The sequence below is a fragment of the Crocuta crocuta genome, unplaced genomic scaffold, assembly GCF_008692635.1.
Source record: "Crocuta crocuta isolate KB4526 unplaced genomic scaffold, BGI_CrCroc_1.0 scaffold28, whole genome shotgun sequence".
Taxonomy (NCBI): Eukaryota; Metazoa; Chordata; class Mammalia; order Carnivora; family Hyaenidae; genus Crocuta; species Crocuta crocuta.
The window spans coordinates 7,554,710-7,560,919 of record NW_027533256.1 but is presented as its reverse complement, the minus strand read 5'-3'; the positions used below and the strand labels follow the sequence as shown (position 1 = coordinate 7,560,919).

The 6,210-nt window shown below is 41.1% G+C and overlaps 1 pseudogene; it reads right to left on the bottom strand.

Moving 5' to 3' along the window:
• Window positions 1-644: 644 nt before the first annotated feature.
• LOC144216984 (cytochrome c pseudogene) overlaps window positions 645-6,210 on the bottom strand; it is a 14,349-nt pseudogene continuing 8,783 nt past the window's right edge.

The window sequence follows — 6,210 nt, the reverse complement described above, 5'->3', positions numbered from 1 at the left end:
TTTTAATTAGATTGGCACAGCTAAGATCAAAAAGGTAAAGTGGACATTGCCAGCTTATCTTCAGCCCTTACCTTTAATAGGTTGAGGAACACAACCCGAGACACAGCTAAATCTTGCTGTTCTATGAGACAGTGAAGGGATTTCCTCAGTATTTAAATATATTAATATGACCAGTTATATAAATCTAAATACAAAACCAATCTCCTACAGGTTTAGAGGTGACATTTACCATCTCTATGAAAGGATGAACATTACTGATCAATTTCAATCCTTTTATTTTTTTTTAAGATTTTATTTTTAAGTAATCTCTGTACCCAGTGTGGGGCTCGAACTTACAACCTGAGTCAAGAGTCACAGGCTCCACCGACTGAGCCATCCAGGCACCCCTCCAATCATATCTCTAGAAGGGGAAACCAATGACAGCACTTGCTGAACCAGAATTACTATTACTATCAAACTTCTAAAAGCTGATCGATCACATGCATTTAACCACAAGCCAAACTTATTTACATCAGGATTGTCCAAAAGAAACATTTTATCAGTCATTCATGATCTGAATTCTGGTGTATGAGATCAATTTAGATATGGTACACATAAATCATGAGACATTTTTGTTTTGTAATAAATAAGGCAGTGGCCAACTATTACTCTTTAGCAGCTTTTTTGAGATAAGCTATCAAATCTGCCCTCTCTCCTCTCTTCTTAATGACAGTGAAGATAATTTTTGTCCCAGGAATGTACTTCTTGGGATTCTCCAAATATTCCATCAGTGTCTCTTCTTCCAAGGTGATGCTTTTGCTTTTGTTGGCATCCAGGTAAGAAAATCCAGGGTCCTGGGGGCGCCTGGCTGGCTCAGTCAGTTGAGTATCTGAGTCTTTTTTTTTTTTTTTTTTTGAGTATCTGAGTCTTGATTTCACCTCAGGTCATGATCTCACAGTCCTGCGATTGAGTTCCATGTTGAGCTCTGTGCTGAGTGTGGAGCCTGCTTAAGAATCTCTATCACCCTCTGCCCCTCTCCCTGACTTGCATGCTTTCTCTCTCTCTCTCAAAAGTAAAAAACCCCGGGGCGCCTGGGTGGCTCAGTCGGTTAAGCGTCCGACTGCAGCTTAGGTCATGATCTCACGGTTCCTGGGTTCGGGGTCTGTGCTGACAGCTCAGAGCCTGGAGCTTGTCTTCGGATTCTGTGTCTCCCTCTCTCTCTGACCCTCCCCTGCTCACACTGTCTCTCTCTCTCTCTCTCTCTCAGAAATAAACAAAACATTAAAAAAAAAAAGTAAAAAAACCCAGAGGCCTGGTCTGCTTTTTGTCCAAATAAACCATGGAAACTTGGCTCAGTCTTGTTGCTTCCCTTTTCCATGGTATGGCCCTGGGCACACTTCTGAACAAAAATCTTCTTGCCCTCTTCAACATCACCTGTTTTTAAATTGTTCTTCGTGCATGAAACAGAGGTACCTGCTCATAAGGTGGACATCCTGCTCTCTAAGCATTCATATTTTCTAGAGTTTTAGCTTCTCTACGCGTCTGTCTTTTGTGCACATGTGTGGAAGTGTCTCTAGGGTATAGTGGAATCGCTGGCGTATCCCAGCTTGAATAGATGGTAGCAAGCTGTTTCCAGAGTGGATGTATGAATTTACACTCTGATAGTTTTGTTTGATGGATGTCTAATAGTTTCTCCTCTTAGTTTTAATTTGCATTTCCCTCATCACTGACGGATTTTCTTTTTTGAAAAGTGCCTGTTCGGGGCGCCTGGGTGGCTTAGTCGGTTAAGTGTCCAACTTCCTCTCAGGTCATGATCTCGCGGTTCGTGGGTTCGAGCCCTGCGTCGGGCTCTGTGCTGACTGCCAGCTCAGAGCCTGGAGTCAATTTCAGAGTCTGTATCTCCCTCCCTCTCTGACCCTCCCCTGCTCACGCTGTCTCTCTCTCTCTCCTAGAAATAAATTTAAAAAAATATTAAAAAAAAAAAAGAAAAGTGCCTGTTCAAATCTTTTGCCTGTTCAAATCATTTTTCTATTGGGTTGCTATTGTAGTTCTTTATTGGTCCATAAAAAACCACCCCAAAACTTAATGGTTTAAACAGCAACAATAATTTACTTTGCTCATGGAACAGGACTTGGCCTCAGCGGGGATGATTCAATGGCTGCTACCTGGACCAGCTGGAGAATAGCTTCCTCACAGCATCAAAGTCTCAAGGTAATTAGACTTCTTACATTGTGGCCAGTTGCCCCCACAGCAAACGCTGCAAGAGGTGTAGGTGGAAAATGCAAGGCTTCCTTTGATCTAGCCTTGCATGTCCCAGCTGTGTTCTATTTGTCAAATGTGGGGTGCCTGTCAGGCTCAGTTGGTAGAGTGTGTGGCTCTTGATGTTGGTGCTATGAGTTCAAGCCCCATTTTGGGTGTAGAGTTTACTTAATACTTGTCAAACGAGTCACTAAGGCCAGCCCAGATTCAAGGGAAGGGGAATTGGATTCCACCTTGCAATGAGAGGAACAGGAAAAATTTATAATCATTTTCATCTCCTGTAGTTGTATAGCTTTTCTTATTGATTAGTAGGAGTTTTGTATATATTCTGTGTTAGTCTAGTGTCAGTTACATATTTTGGGATTAGCTCTTCCGTTATGGCTTTCTTTTTACTCTTTTTATGTCTTTCCCCCTCTTTGTGGCTAATACTTTTTGAATCTTGGTTAGGAAGTTTTTCTCTCACTCTGAGTCATGCAAATATTCTCTTAAAAACATTCTAACTTTCTGGGGTGCCTGGGTGGCTCAGTAGGTTAAGCGGCTGACTTTGGCTCAAGTCATGATCCCGTGGTTCATGAGTCTGAGCCCCACATGGGCTCTGTACTGACAACTCAGAGCTTGGAGCCTGCTTCAGATTTTGTGTGTGTGTGTGTCTCTCTCTCTCTCAAAAAAAAAAAAAAAAAAAAACCTAAACATTAAAAAAAAACTTTTTAAACTTCTACAAGCGTTCTAATTTTGTCTTGCTTATTTAAGTATTTAATTCACTGAGAATTTACTTTAGTGTGTGGTGGTGAAGTGGTAGTTTTTTCCCCATATTTTTATTTAAGTAGCATCTATTAAGAATAAAGTTTCTCCACCGCTCTGTGGTGCCACTTAAGCCAGATATCAACTGTTTGTTTATATATGTGTCCTTTCTGGGCCCTCCATTCTGTTCCATTCTATTTGTCTGTCCTTAGCTCATGAATACCAATGAACTTCTTTTGCATTGTTAATAGGTCTTACTATCTGGTAAAGTAAGTTTTTTCCATCTTGTTCTTTAAGAGTGACCTGGAGATTGCGTCCTCTGCATGACCTCCTCCAACAATATGTCGCAGCCCCAGGCCCTATGTGACTACACTTGAACGTGGGCCCTCTCAGGAAGTGCTTATGGATAAATGAGGCCATAAGGGTGGGGCTCGCATTCTTTAGGATTAGTGTCCTTGTAAGAAGACACCCTAGAACCAAGCTCACTGTCTGCCCTGTGAGGACACAGCTGGAGCCAGTCACCAGCCCCAGGAGCTCTGGCCTGAAACCTGCCCTGCCAGCCCTGGATCTGGCACCTTCCAGCCTCCAAAACTGTAAGCAAATAGACCTCTGTCATTTAAGGCACTCAGTCTCTAGGATTTTGGTGTGGGAGCCTGAGCAGACGAATGCACTAAGAAATATCAACATTTCATACATTTTATTATTTGCCTTTACATTTGAAGAGAAGTTGTCAAAAGAAATGACTTTTGGAATGAAATATCTAGAAGGCTAAGCATCAGTTTGTTAACAGAGGGCTACCTCAAGAAACAAGCCAAAATACACATGGTGGAGACTCCCAAATACCACTACGAGGAGGAAAATCAAATAACCAAGGTCTCAACAAGAGAGAACAAGAGATACCATTCAAAGAACACTTTCTGAATGCACAGGCCCTGAACAGTCAAAGAGGCTTCTTTGGTACAGCTGCGCTCACAGGTGCAGAGTGCATAGCAAGCTTTTAAAACCAACAAGAGATAGAAAGTTAACCAAAATGATGAAACAAAAGAGCTCTCCTCAAAAGAAATTCCAGGAAGAATTGACAGCTAAAGAACTGCTCAAAACAGATATAAGCAAAATAACTGAACAAGAATTTAGAACAATAATCATAAAATTAATCACTGGGCTTGAAAGAAAAGCATGGAGGACATCAGAAAAACTATGGCTACAAACACTATGGAGCTTCAAAATAGTTATGATGAATTTAAAAATGTGATAAATGAGATACATAATAAACTGGAAACAACTAATGCACAGATTGAAGAGGCAGAAAGGAGAATAAGTGATATAGAAGACACAATTATAGAAAAAGAAGAAACCGAGAAAAAAGACAAACTGATCCAGGGACATGAAAGAAGAGTTCGAGAGCTCAGCGATACAATGAAATGGAACAATATCCATATCATAGGAATTCCAGAAGAGGAAGAGAGAGGGAAAGGTACTGAAGGAGTCCTGGAACAAATTATAGCAGAGAACTTCCCCAACTTGGGGAAGGAAATATATGCTGAAATTCAAGAGGCACAGAGAACTCCCCTCAGATGTAACTTGAATGAATCTTCTGCATGACATATCATAGTGAAACTGGCAAAATATAAGGACAAAGAGAGAATTTTGAAAGCAACTATGGAGAAAAGGACCCTAACATACAAAAGGAAACGTATCAGAGTGGTGACAGACCTATCTACTGAAACTTGGCAGGCCAGAAAGGAATGGCAGGAAATCTTCAATGTGATGAACAGTAAAAATATGCAGCCAAGAATCCTCTATCCAGCAAGCTTGTCATTCAGAATAGAAGGAGAGATAAAATATTTCCAAATAAACAAAAAATGAAAGAATTTGTCACCACTAAAGCAGCCCTACAAGAAATCATGAGGGAAATGTTGCAAGGAACACAAGACGCTAGAGACACCACCACAAGCATGAATCCCACAAACGACACAATGACTCTAAACCCATATATTTCAATAATAACACTGAATGTAAATGGACTAAATGCCCCAATCAAAAGACATAGGGTAGCAGAATGGATACAAAAGAAACCCCAAAATCCATCTATTTGCTGTCTACAAGAAACTCATTTTAGACTGGAGGACACCTTCATATTGAAAGTAAGGGGATGGAGGGGGCGCCTGGGTGGCTCAGTCAGTTAAGCGTCCGACTTCGGCTCAGGTCATGATCTCACGGTTCGTGGGTTCCAGCCCCACGTCGGGCTCTGCACTGACTGCCAGCTCAGAGCCTGGAGCCTGTTTCATATTCTGTATTTCCCTCTCTCTCTAACCCTCCCCTGCTCACGCTGTCTCTCTCTCTCTCTCATAAATAAATAAAACATTGAAATGTTAAAAAAAAAAAAGAAAGTAAGGGGGTGGAGAAATATCTATCATGCTACTGGAAGTCAGAAAAAAGCTGGAGTAGCTATACTGATATCAGACAAACTGGACTTTAAAGTAAAGACAGTAACAAGGGATGAAGAAGGGCATTATATAATAATTAAAGGGTCTATCCATCAGGAAGAGCTAACAATTATAAATGTCTACGCACCAAATATGGGAGCACCTAAATACATAAAACAATCACAAACAGAAACAGTCTTATTGATAAGAACGTGCTAATAGCAAGGAGACTTTAATACTGCACTTACAACAATGGACAGATCAACTAGACCAAAAATTAATAAAGACACAATGGATTTNGCAGAATGGATACAAAAGAAACCCCAAAATCCATCTATTTGCTGTCTACAAGAAACTCATTTTAGACTGGAGGACACCTTCATATTGAAAGTAAGGGGATGGAGGGGGCGCCTGGGTGGCTCAGTCAGTTAAGCGTCCGACTTCGGCTCAGGTCATGATCTCACGGTTCGTGGGTTCCAGCCCCACGTCGGGCTCTGCACTGACTGCCAGCTCAGAGCCTGGAGCCTGTTTCATATTCTGTATTTCCCTCTCTCTCTAACCCTCCCCTGCTCACGCTGTCTCTCTCTCTCTCTCATAAATAAATAAAACATTGAAATGTTAAAAAAAAAAAAGAAAGTAAGGGGGTGGAGAAATATCTATCATGCTACTGGAAGTCAGAAAAAAGCTGGAGTAGCTATACTGATATCAGACAAACTGGACTTTAAAGTAAAGACAGTAACAAGGGATGAAGAAGGGCATTATATAATAATTAAAGGGTCTATCCATCAGGAAGAGCTAACAATTA